Source organism: Hirundo rustica, chromosome 2 (assembly GCF_015227805.2).
Source record: "Hirundo rustica isolate bHirRus1 chromosome 2, bHirRus1.pri.v3, whole genome shotgun sequence".
Taxonomy (NCBI): domain Eukaryota; kingdom Metazoa; phylum Chordata; class Aves; order Passeriformes; family Hirundinidae; genus Hirundo; species Hirundo rustica.
In genome coordinates this window covers 117,767,355-117,780,984 of record NC_053451.1, presented here as the reverse complement: position 1 = coordinate 117,780,984, position 13,630 = coordinate 117,767,355, and positions in this window count along the sequence as shown.

Sequence of the window (13,630 nt, the reverse complement as noted above, 5' to 3'; positions counted from 1 at the left end):
GAGCAGCAACAGCTCAGGCTGTCCAAATGTTTAAAGAGGTCTGAGGTTTTCTCTGCAGCTCTGCCTCAGTTCCATGAGATCTTTAGGAATTTTAGACTTGCCTCTAATTCACTCTAAATATTACAATAATGGGCTGAATATTCTCAGCGTGGAAGTAGCTTTGCCCTGGCATTAAAGACACAATGAGTGATGTCCGTATTCAGTGTTCATGGTAAACATTTTCCCCCTGCTCTTAGGACAGGGAAGTGTTTCAGCCCGTGCCAGGATTCGTTGTAACATCAGTTAAAGGTGATGAATCACCCCGGTTTCCATGTGGATGCAAACTAAAATTCCTTGGGAATTTCACTGTAGTTTAATGTTAATTTGGATTTACTCTGCTAGAAACTCCCATTCCCTTCCGATCCCGCTCCTCTGCAATTCCCCCGGCTTCTCTTGGGGAGTCGCAAAGTGGAACATTTCATTTCTTTAATATTGCTTTCTTTGCATTTGTGTTTGTTGTTCTTTCACCCACTCGTTCATTCCTGTTAGGAATTAACTGGCAAAGCCAACTCATCCTCGGTGATGGCCATAAATCACTGGGGACACGGGACAACGACTCCACAGGCTCCTCTCTCTTCCCCAGCCTCTCCCTTTGGATTTTTCATCTTCACTGCTGGATGAAACCCCCAAAATTCTCAGTCTCCAGCTGGGTTGGTTTTTTTTTTTTTTTATGGTGTTCTGCACTTAAATTCAAGCACCAAAAATTATCACTCGTGGACAATTAAAGCTCTCAGAGTGAGCGAATTCCACAGACTGGAACCAAACAGCACCTGGTGTTCTCCGGGAAAAGGCACAACAACAACGAAGTCATTCCCTCCTTCCCTCGGTTTTAGTGGGGAATCATGGAATCCCAGGCTGGTTTGGGTTTGGAGGGATTTTAAAGATCATCTCATCCCACCCCTGCCATGGCAGGGACACCTCCCACTGTCCCAGGCTGCTCCAGCCCCAGTGTCCAACCTGGCCTTGGGCACTGCCAGGGATCCAGGGGCAGCCACAGCTGCTCTGGGAATTCCATCCCAGGGCCTCAACACCCTCACAGGGAGGAAATTTTGCCCAAAATCTCATCTAAACCTGTCATTTTTCAGTTTGAGGCCATTCCCTGTGCCCTGTCCCTGCAGCCCTTGGGAATTGTCTCTCTCCGGGTTTCCTGGGGCTCCTCCAGGCCCTGCAAGGCCACCCTGAGCTCAGCCCAAAGCTTCTCCTGGCCAGGCTGAACAATGCCAGCTCTGCCAGCCTTTCCTCCCAGCAGAGCTGCTCCATCCCTCTGCTCATCCTGCTGCCTCCTCTGGGCTCTTTCCAGCAGCTCCCGGTGCTCCCTGTGCTGGATCCCAGCTCAGCAGCTGGGCTCTCACCTCAGGGGGCACAGGGCTGGAATCATCTCCCTTGACCTGCTGGAAACCAGCAAAAGTCCTTGGAATTCGCAAAAACCACGAGCACAACATCAGTTTCTGCTTAAAGAAGCTTCCTGAGGGCAGCTACTGAAGTAATCCGTGTTGAAAGACCAAAGCGCAGATTTGCTCGAAAACGCCTGAGAAAAAGAGCAGGAAAATTTCCACTGCCCTCCAACGGGAAGGACGATGTTCAACACGAAAAAAAAAAAAAATTTAAAAAAAAAAAAAAATCTTTATTCATAGCATTCTTACATAATAATAAAGTGCATTTTGAAGATGTGATGAAGGCACCCTTCGCCACGGGCACCGCGTTGGGTTGTTTCTCCCGACGTCACCGCTCTGACGCAGCTCTGGCGCGCGTGGAGCACGCTGGATGCGAGGAGTATTTCTGGGAGGAGATGCTGGCAGAGGCACAGGCTCTGCCACAACGGATGAGGCAGCGTGTCCATCAAGGCCCAACACCCAGCCCGGGAGGCAAACATTCCCTGCAGGAAAAAAAGTGCCTGTGCCGGTGAGGTCAGAACCAGGATTCCGGATCTGGGAATGCTCAGGTCGGCAGGAAAATAGGAGCTGTCTCCAGAGCACCTCTCAAAAGGCTCCAGATTTTTGTTGCAAGTCCCTCTGCCGTTCTCTTGTGAATATCAGGAAAGACTGAACACAGATTCGGGGAATGACCTTAAGTTCAACTCCTTGAAGACCTGAAGTAAATCCTTGTTTTAGAAAAATTGACCCTGGAGAAGGAAAACGTGCCTGGGGGAAACTCCACAGGTTATTGTCCAACTGTGGTGTGAATAAAGCCAGGTTTTCTGGAAGTGTTCAAGGCCAGGATGGAGCAAGCTGGGATAGAGGAAGGTGTCCGTGCCCATGGCAGGGGGGGAATGGGATGGGCTTTCCGGTCCCTTCCAATCCCAACCGTTCCATCATTCTGTAATTCAATGGTTGTGCCATTTTTTTGCCCTTTATTCTCTATCCAAACCAATTCCCAGCACCTTTTCCTAAGATTCCTGACAAGCAGCCTGGAATGCAGCTCATCCAGAGCTGCGTTTGGGCTGAACAGCCTAAAAATTCTCATTGTCATACAAAAAAAACCCCTGAATTCTGCCTGCCTGCCCTTGGGGGTGATGTCCATGGAATCCCTGACCGGTTTTATTGGAAGGGACCTTAAAGATGATCCAGTGCCACCCCTGCCATGGCAGGGACACCTCCCACTGTCCCAGGCTGCTCCCAGCCCCAGTGTCCAACCTGGCCTTGGGCACTGCCAGGGATCCAGGGGCAGCCACAGCTGCTCTGGGCACCCTGTGCCAGGGCCTCAACACCCTCACAGGCAGGAAATTTTAGGAGTAATTTTTCCTAATATCTGATCTAAACCTGTTATTTTTCAGTTTGAGGCCATTCCCTGTGTCCTGTCCCTGCAGCCCTTGGGAATTGTCTCTCTCCAGCTTTCCTGGGGCTCCTCCAGGCCCTGCAAGGCCACCCTGAGCTCAGCCCAAAGCTCCTCCTCTCCAGGCAAGAAGCTGAGCTGACCTTCACTCCCTCCAGTTCCTAATTTTCATGACCCTGCTCGGAATTTAATTTCCCTGAAAACCCTTTCCCGCTGTCCCCTGCAGCTGAAACCAGAGGTTCCAAAGCGATGGGAAGTTTCGGAGGAGTCTGGCTGTGACGGCACCATCCCGGCACCAGCTGGGGACCAGTGTCACCTCTGGTTGTCACGGTGGGACAGGAGATCTCCACCTGTTGGGGAGGATGAGGCCAGAAAGCCCTATAAATATGATTGCTTAGACTCTGAGAATGTGAAACCTGTCAGTGAGATAGAGTTGAAAGCAAGTTTTGATGTTTGAGAGTTACTGGATGTCTGGGAAAACAGTGATGTGACCAGCAGAAGGTCACCTGCAGCCAGACCCAGAGGTCAGATGGGATGTTCTGTCTCACCCCAATGTATGGTTCATCCCACACCTGTGACCCTCCCCTGAAGTATCAGGTATCTGTAACCCCACTGGCCCAAGCCCTGTTCCAGCCCACCTTGAGACCCCTGATAAGGGGGCTGCGAGGGTGGGTTGGTCTCTTTGCTTTTTGCTCTCTCCTCTTTGCCTGGCACCCTTCCCCGAGGACTTTCCTCTCTTGGAATTTCCTCTCCCTACCTCTCCTTTCCCCCACTCCCTGGGCCTTGCCACGAGCTGCAGCCTGGCAGCTCAGAGCAAGGCCTCACATCCCTTACAATAAACCTCATCTTCTAAAACACAACCTCAGAGATCTCTCGTCTACATTCATCCACACCGTCCCGGAGTCCACAGCAGAGGAGCAATTTCTACATCCACCCTCAGCTCTCCCCAGCCCAGCGCGTCCCTTGGCACGTGGCACTGCCAGGAATCCACGGCTCGGGAAGGGCTCTCCCCACCCAGGGGACACAAGCGGTGGCACCCGGCGGCGCTTGCTCGCTGCCCCGCTATCAAGGAGCAGCTCTTCGGTTATCCATAAATCTCCGGTCGCCGCTTTTATGGCACGGGAACGGCCAGCAACGGCTTTAAATTTCCCCGGGGTGACTCACGGCGGGTTAATCCGTCCGGCAATCCTTCCTCGTTGGCGGGAGAAGGAAACTCCCCAGCGTTTCGCTCTGCCCGCACGTGTGGTGGCCTTTAGACAGGTGAGATGACCCCTGGCACTCATCCATGGGCGGTTTGGGAAATAATCGGATTGTTTTCAGGCACTGCCATGCGTGGCTCTGGAATTCTGCGTTGGCTGGGGCATTTATTGCAACACAGGGGCCGGGAAATCGATCCTGGCGCTTTGTCACAGGATCAGAGGAGCTGAGGTGGGAAGAGTACGTGGCCCAGGCCTCCCTGGTTGCCCAGGATTGTGTCCAGGTGGTTTTTGAGTATCCACAGGGGTGGGAAGATTCCAGCAGCTCCTCTGGGCATCCCGGGCTTTTCACACGTAGGGAAAAAGCGTTCCCAGGTGTTCCAGGGAACCTCCTCGTTTGTGCCCCAAGCTCTGGCACTGGGCACGCTGCACAGAGCCTGGCCCTGTCCTTTTGCCCCTCCCTGCAGAATCCATGGGCATGGATGAGCTCCTGGAGCCTTCCCACAGTCCCAGCTGTGCCCCTCCTTCCCCACAGGAGACATCACCGTCCCTTTCACCACCTTTGTGCCAGTGCTGGGTTGCTCCAGGGCGTCCAAGTCCACTTCCATGTCCCTCTGCCACACTTTGGGCTTCCACATCTCCAAAGGAAGAACATCCCAAGGTCCTGAGCTGGAATCCCGGCATGGACAGGAGTGGAACGTGCTCACAGCAACAGCTGCCAAAGGGCCAAGCCTTTCTCCTCAAGGATAAAATCACCCCGAACAGGATTTTCCCTTTTTTCCTAAGGAGCCACTGTATCAGGGTGGATCTCAGGGCCATTGTGTGAGCCAGACCTTGAGGTTTATCCAATTATCATTCCATCAAGACAAACTGTCCATGAAGTCCCTGGGAGTTTAGTCTGAGAGGGAAGCAGGGAGTGGAACGAGGGGAACATTTCCCCCCTGGCCTTTAGACCTGACTTCAGTTATGCCTGAACTGCACCTCGGGCGCTCCACAGGGCTGGAATGTGCTCTTTCCAACAGCATTCCAGCCTGGGAGCGTGGAATGTTCCAGCACATTCTGCACGTGTTCTCTGCAGGTTTAATTTTTCTCAGGACTCGAGCACAAAGCAACCAGGGCTGAGTTTGAGTGACCATGGAGGGGCCAGAGGGCAGCACTTTATCTTTGGCCCTCTTTTGGCTCAGTTTGCTTGGCTCTAAACCACAATTTAAATCCACATCACCTTTGGTATTTGATTTTTTTTTTTTTTTAAAGTCATCTTCTCTTGCAATTTCAGATCCGTGGCATCCTTTAAATGTCCAGCTCTGCTTGCACAACAGGCTGGCTCTGCTTTGCTCTGAGAGCAGGAGCTGACCTTAACACTCCACTTGATCAGATGTGATTGTGTGTTAAAGTAAGTTTTAAAGGTCAGGTGAACCAAGGAGCTTCAAATAACTGCCTGGGCAGCTGGCAGAATGAATTGTGAACTCGCTATGTGTTTTCTCTGTTCAGCTGATCAAAGTGGCAGGATGCTCACCAGCTACACCTCTGCAAGAGCAGTGTCCAAAACAAGCAAAGCCTGGGTGGTTTGGTCTCTTTTCTTGTTTAATCTGGAGCAGCTCTTGTTTAAAAATTGATCGGTGCCTGGCAAGATCTTGTGATTAAAAGGATTAAAAAAAAAAAAAACAAAAAAACAAAAAACCACAAAACCAATCAAAACACTTTGTGTCAACTTTCTTCCTGAGGTTTGTTTTAGTCATTTCCAGAAAACCACTCTGGGAATGCCCGCGAGCTGTGCTGTAAAATCCCCGACAAAGTGATCGATGTATTGGTAAGGTGATAAAATAATCATGAAGAAGAGGCAGAGAGGGAAAGTGGCCTCTTTCTGCTCCCAGTGATGGCAGGATAAATTCTCGTCACTGTCTCGGAACAGCCAGCAGGAATAACTGGAACAGAAATTCTAACCAAACCAACCAATTGTTTCCTCTTTCACTTCTGTAGCTGGACTAGTAGAAATGGGCATTTTTATCTTTTCTTCCAGCAAATCCCTGGGAATTCTATTCCAGGGCCTCAACACCCTGCCAGGGAACAATTCCTGCCCAAAATCCCAGCAAATCCTACTTTGAAGCCATTCCCTGTGTCCTGTCCCTCTGTCCCTTGTCCCCAGTCCCTCTGCAGCTCTCCTGGAGCCCCTTTAGGTGCTCTGAGCTCTCCCTGGAGCTTCTCCTCTCCAGGTGAGCACCCCCAGCTCTCCCAGCCCGGCTCCGGAGCTCCACTGGGTTCATTCCAACAGGTTTTCCAACCTCTTCCTCTAAGAAGTGTTTGAGAGCTGAAGAAGAAAGCCTCGATGTCAGAACTGTCCAGGGCAAGCAGCAATCAGAGTAATTCGAAGAATTGTCGCGTGGGCAGAGAGCTGCTGTCAGAGAGGACGAGGACCAGAAAGGTTTGAGTCAGCCGCGATTTCCTGGCCTCGGAGGAGGAACTAAAAGGGATCAGGATCATCCTGCTCCTCGTGGCATTTGTGAAAGGCAGGCTACAAAATGTGAGGGAGGGAGGGAGGGAAGGAGCGGAGCAGCCGCGTCGTGGGCTAAGGAGAAAATTGCAGGGCTGATTTCCCCGTGATTCGAAGTGGCTCATCTCTTTTGAAACCCAAAGGTCTCCTCCATCAGCTTCCAGGAAAGCAGGGAACAGGGGAGGTGCAGAGGGGTCGGGGAGCACCCGGGGGGAGCTGCTGACCTGGGAAAGGTGGAAACAGAGGCTGCTGCTGCTCTGGAGATGGATCTGGAGATAGGATTGATAGAGAGGAGACAGAGAGAGAGAGACAGATGTATCAACACAGATATAAAAATGGAGATATAGACGTAGAGAGATAGAGATAGTTATAGAGATAATAGATATATATCTATGTATTGATTATCTATCTATCTATATGGATCTATAGATATATAGATATTGATATATAGATATAGATATAGATATAGATATATCGATATAGACATACACATACATATACATATATCAATAAATATATGGATATGGATATAGATTATAGATGCATCTATAGATAACATACAGATATACAGATATATCCATATATTAATATAGATATAAATATGGATATGTAGATACAAAGATACGGAGATATAGAGATATAAAGACATAGATCAGACATAAATATAGATACAGATACAGCTATAGATATATATAGCTATAGATATATAGATACAGATTATAGAAATAGAAATAGATCTATAGTTTTATAGATATATAGATACAGAGATATAGAGATATAAATACAGATATATCTATAAAGATATGGAGATATATATATGCCGCTATAGATAAGAGATCTCGATATACAGATACATATATATATCTCCATATAGATGTATAGATATATAGATATAGATACAAATATGATTATATAGATACAGAGATATAGATATATAGACACATAGGTTAGATATAGATACATATATAGCTATAGAGATATAGTTATAGATATATAGATAGAAATATACATAGATATACATATAGATGATATATAGATTATAGATATAGATTTTAGATATAGATACAGATAGCTATAGCTATAGCTACAGATATAGATACAGATACAGATACAGATACAGATACAGATACAGATACAGATACAGATAGATATAGATATAGATATAGATATAGATATAGATATAGATATAGATATAGATATAGATATAGATAGATGTAGCTCTGTTCAGAATGAGCAGAAAAACCCCATCACACAACGTAACATCCTGCCCCAATCCAAACTCCACAAGCAGGCACTGTGGGCTCTGCCACCTTGGCTCACTGCAACCTCTGCTTTCCACCCTGTACCCCTTGGAAGCTCCCTATGGATCCTGCTGTGGCGATTCCATCCCCATGCCGGTGGACCCACTTTCATTAAACAGCTTCAGTGACAGATCTGAACTCTCCTAATTCTGCTGCAAATAAAGAGATTCTCTTAAAATCCCATTTAAATCTCAAAAGGTCCAAGCTGGATTTCCTTGTTTTGACCTGTGTTAGCAGCCAGTGTTTCCTGTTTTCCTATAATTAACCAGTGTTTCCAGTTTACCTCTAATTAACACTTGAACGATTCCATTTCTTAACTCCCATCACTCTTCCAATATTTTCTCCAATTCTCCAGCTGCAGAATTTGCCCACATAAAACTCCCTGAAAAAACGAGAGAAAGAGAGAAGGAAACTTTGGGAGTATTTCCTCCCTCCCAATGGTTAATTATAGCTACAAATCTGAAATGTCTTCCTTCTGTCCAGCGGCACCACAAAATATTTAACAAGGTTTGGATCCTGATGAGGTTTATTTCTAGACTTCACTTTGAATAAATAATTACTGGTGTTCCTAATCCTGGGGTTAGTTTTGTGTGGAAAGAGGAGTCCCAATGCCAATACATATGGCCAGGGACATTTGAGCTGATTGAGAAATCCAGGCTTTTTTTCTTTCTTTTTTTTTTTTTTTTTTTTTTTTTTTTATCCCCCCCTGGAAACAGATACGGCCATTCTAGAACTTTCTAAATTAACCCCGTTTAAATTTAAAGGCTGGAAAAAATGTCACCCACGGATGGGTTCTTTACCCTTCTCCCTTCCCATCAGCTGTTATTCCGAACCTCCGGCCAGTGATTTTACGTGCTCTGTGCTGGTTTTCCTTTGCTGGCACCTTCACAGGGCACCGGAGCTCAGTGAGGGGAGGGGATTCTCAGCATTTCTTGCAGTACCCACGCCCCCCCCTCAACGGGAACCCACATGGGAATGTTTCATCTGGCCAGTCAAACATTAGCTGGAAAAAGCATTTGACAATATCCTGTGGAGAAGCAGCTCCGCACTGACAGGGGCTGATGAGCAAATAGATTTTCCCCAACCCCGTTTCCTGTGACTCGCTCTTCAGAGCTGTTTAGTGAATTAAAAAGACGCGACTCATAAATATTAATTATTTAATATTGTATTTGGTTGCCGTTGTTGCTGTTGTTCGTGCCGCTGCAGAGGTTTGAAAGATGTTTTAAAGATAAATCAAATGAGAATCCTCTGAAAAAGGTTCATCAAATACGAACAGAAGCTGTGGGAGAAGATGAAAACAGCTGAGAGGAAGGAGCTCAGCAGGAATTTCCCCATGGAAAGGGGGCTCAGGCCTTGGCAGGGGCTGCCCAGGGAGCTCTGCAGTGCCCATCCCTGCAGGTGGCACCTGGAGGTGGCACTCAGAGCTCTGGGCTGGGGACAAGGTGGGCACGGGGCACAGCTGGCACTGCCTGGGCTGGGAGGGATTTGCCAGCCTCAGGGATTTGGGGATTCTGTGCCAGGGAGGTGCAGAGGATCCCTCCAGCCTCAGGCAGAACCTTACAGGAATTTTAGTGGCCTGTCAAGGTGCGAACAGGACCCCAAAGCTCATCCGGGGAGTCTGTGACTGGAACAAATTTATGTTTCTTTGTGTGACAGGAGCCTGGGCAAGGAGCTGGAAATTCTGTCCTCCTGTCTGTCCTCCTCCTGTCCTCCTGTCTGTCCTCCTAACACAATGAACAGAGCTGCAAGACAATTCCCGTGGGAATTAAGCCACGGATGAATTCCTCCAGCCCTTCTCCAGTTCTGGAGCTCCGACGGATCAGAATTCCCTCTGATCTTCGGGGGCCACCTCAGCCCCTGGAGCCCCACGAGCTCGGGGTCAAACTCTGCTTTTTTCCAAGCACAAAACCCAGGGAATAGCCTCGACTGCAGGACATTTTCAGGGCTGAGGAGTCCCTGGGAGCGAAGCGACACGTTGGCATCGCTCTCCTGGGCTCGGGTTACACCTGCACAAAAGGGGAACATCAAAACCTGGCTCCTGTTACTCCCCCACGCTGCAACTACAGATTTTTATTTTTTATTTCCTTTTTTTTTTTGCCAGCCAGGAGCTCCTGTGGCAGCCCTGAGCAGCACAAGCCTCAGGCAGGGAGATTTCCCTGGCTGTTTCTCCATCCCTGGATTTTTGGGAGCGTTCTTCACTCCTGGTTTGGTCCTGTCGGGTGGCTCCAACACGGACAGGACAGCAAGGGACAAACCAAAATTGGCCCAGGGTCTCTAAACCGGCCATCAACAGCTTTCCATGTGCTGGAAAAATATTCAGGAGGGTGTTCCTGTCACTGGGCCAGGATCAGGGGGAAAAAGAAAAAAAAAAAAAAAAAAAAAAAAGCCTGCTGAGATATTTCTGTAACGCATCTTCCCTCTTCCAAACCAGATTTTAGGGCTCTGCTATTAAAAATGCCTGGATAAAGAAAGGATTTGTACTATTTTTGTTTTCATTTTCCCCTCATTTAAAAGAAAAAAAGGGGAAAAAAAAAAATCTTGAAATGTCTACATCTACCAAAAAAAATATAAAAATCCTGAGTTCTTTTTCTTCTCTGCTTAGGGGGAGTGTTTCTTCAAATAAACAAAGATAAAAACGTCACAAAAATAAACTCTTTTTTTTTTTTTTTTTTTTTTTCATTTTGTTTTGCGATTCACTGCAATTTGAAATACAGGCATAAATAAATGTTTCAGTAGAATTCAAAGTAAATATAGATAGCAGTAAATGGGGCCTTGAGGAAGCTGATCCATGGATGCCATCCCCGCCCATGGCAGAGGGTTGGAATTGGAGGGTCCTTAAAGGTCCCTAAAACCCAAACCATTCTAGATAGATTAAATAAATATATTAATAAAAGTTATGAATGTGAGCCTGCCCCTGGCAACGTTTAAAATAAATCTTTGCAGATGTCTTTGTAAGAAAACCTGGGCCTGGCTACTCAGCACCAACAGATTTTAAAATTTAAATTTTAAAGGGGATGATCACAGCCTCTTTTGGAGCTCAAGCACCTCTCAGAGGGTGAGGAGTGGAATTTGGACCTGGATTTGAGGATCAGTGGCCTGAATGTTGCAGGAAGGAGGCCGAGGAGATGATCCTGGTGGCCCAAACAGGTTTAAGAAGACTTTCTAGTGCCTTTGAATGATCAGCTCCTTTTATTCCCAGCACAGAAATTCCTTTGTCCAAGAACGCCTCCCACATCCAGGCCTCAGCAGCAGAACTAAAGGACGAGCTGACTTTTTCCTTATCCGCCCAGGCTGGACACGAAGGAAAGGAAAACATGCAAAATCGCTTTTGAGGGAGAAGAGCAGCAGATTCAGTCCCTGGGGATTTATCTGTGGCAAGTTTGTTTTGTCGGAGTTGTTTTTTGTTCTTTTTTTTTTTTTTTTTTTTTTTTTTAAGATTGCACTGACCCTGAGTCACTCGGAGCCAAAAGGAGGCTCTGACATCTCTCGCAGCGCGAAACAATCAAACCATATTTCTTGCAAATAAATAGAAGAGAGGGGAGGGGGGAAAAAATTTAAGAAAATAAAAATAGAAAGAAAGGGGGAAAAAAAAGGAAAAAAAAGAAAAAAAGAAAAAAGAAAAAAAAAAAAAGAAAAAGAAAAAAAAGAAAAAAAAGAAGATCTGTTTGAGGAAGTAGAAAGATTTCAAGAAATAATTGCAGCTTCCCTTTCGCTCCAGGAGAGTTTGTAGTGGGCCTCCTCCCTCATTTCTCACAGTAGGCGCCTCCTGAGCCGGATTAATGGATCCTCTCCCCACGGCCAGGTGCTAATGAAATGATGATACAGTTATTTCCAGCTCTGAGCACAACCTCCAGCTGGCAAATTGCCGGGACGTGCCCGCGAAACGGAGACAAAAGTAGGTGGGGCTACTGCTAAAGAAGAGCTGTAATAACCAGATATTAATGATACCGAAAGCTGAGGGGTTTCTACCACGGAGCTCGGAGAGAAAAACGCCCTCGGGCTGTTTTTTTATTTCCAACTTCATTAGAGACCATCTTGTGGCTTTTTTTTTACCTCTGCCCAGCCGAGCGCTGCTCTCCTTTCCGTGCCGCGTGTGGCACCGTTCGGGGCGGGGGGTGAGGAGCAATTTATCCTCTAAATTTCGTTGTGATGACTCTCGGCCCTCGGGAAGAGCTGGGATAAGTCATCATCTGGATTAATCACGGGATCACGCAAGGTTTGGGTTGGGAGGGAGCTCAAAGCTCGTCTCAATCCACCCCCTGTCAGGGGCAGGGATACCTTCCACTATCCCAGGGTGCTCCAAGCCCTGTCCAACCTGGCCTTGGGCACTGCCGGGGATCCAGAATCCAAAATTTTCCTGGATAATCAGTTCCAGGACCTCCCCACGCTCACATCTCTGTCCTTCGAGGAGTGACGGAACTTACAGTGGAATTCTGCACGATTTCCCCTACCCCCTGCATTTTACCATCGCTGCTTTTTGTTGAGGTGTTCTGTGGAGGAAATGCCTTGCCGAAAATCCGTCTGGGCAAGCATTCCAATTAAAGTTAAAAAAAAAAAAAAAATTAAAAACATGCGGACTATATTCTTTTTTATCTCACCTGACCAAAAAAAAAAAAAAAAGGCTGCAAACCCAGGACTTGTAGCAGGCCCTTGTGCCTGAAGGATGAATTTTATGTGGCTGTAGCAGTGGTTTTTCCCTCCAAAATGTTCTGTGGGTTTCCTACACCAGGTGCAAACTCTGAGCATCTTCTCCTACGATTAAATTATTAAATCTGCCTTTTGTACAAACAAAAATCGAGCAGCCTGAGGGAGGGGCTGAGCCCTGAGTGCCAAATCTGCCTCGGTCTGCTGCAGTTTGGTGAAAAATGGAAGTTCCGTGGCTGCCTTTGTTCTGCTCTTGGCCAAACGCCACCGAGCGCCACGAGAGCGCTTTCTGCCTCAAACCGCAGCGGCTCCGCTCCTCCGGAATCCGCTCTGATCCGTTTTATTCCAATCCACACCTAAACCAGGTGATTATTGTAGACTTGTGCCCGATTTACCTGGTCCCACCCCGCGGGGCAGGAGGGTGTGCGGGTACAGGGTGGGCTCAGACAACAAAACCGCTGCTCTCCCGAAATTTGCCAAGCCAAGCCCCTGTTTTGGCCGGTGCTGGGGCGTCTTCAAGCGCGAGCCCAGGGCAGGGCAGCTGTGGATCTCTCTCCCCAGACCGTTGTGGATGCCGCCTGTGTGGTTTTCCTCTCTTGCTTCCCTCCCCTGCTTGGCTCGCGCCCCGAGCGCGGCCGACGCTGCGCAGCGGAAAAAACCCAGCCAGGCTCACGTGCCAGGAGCTGCCTGCTGCCTTTTATCAGCTCCTCTGCATCCCTCCCCTCTCACCACCTGCTGCCAGCGATGATCAGCCCGAAAGAAATGAACGTTTCAGGCGTGGGGATTTCGGTTGTGCTCAAAGCCCGGCGTGCGCAGCGGCCTCCTCTGCCCAGGGACAGGACGCCGCAGGTGCCGCCTTCGCTGTGGCCCTGGGGACGGGGCTGGCTGCTCTTTGCCTTCTAGAACAACCCCTCAGCATCTTCCAGAACGGGACTGGGCTTCTCTTTGAGCGTGCAACGGCTGCTGATGGAATCATTTCAAGGAGGGCGCTGGGCGGGGAGGCTCCGCCAAAACCGTCCGGCTGGGAAATCAGCGCTGGTTTGTGACGGGATCGTCCGATGATCTGGGGTGTGGAGGGGGCCCCAAAACTGTCCCAGCATGTCCAGACAACCCCTGTGGGTTTGGTCTGTGGGTTTCGCCTGGCAGGGGCTGGTTTGGAGTGCCCATCCCTGCAGGTGCCTGGAGGC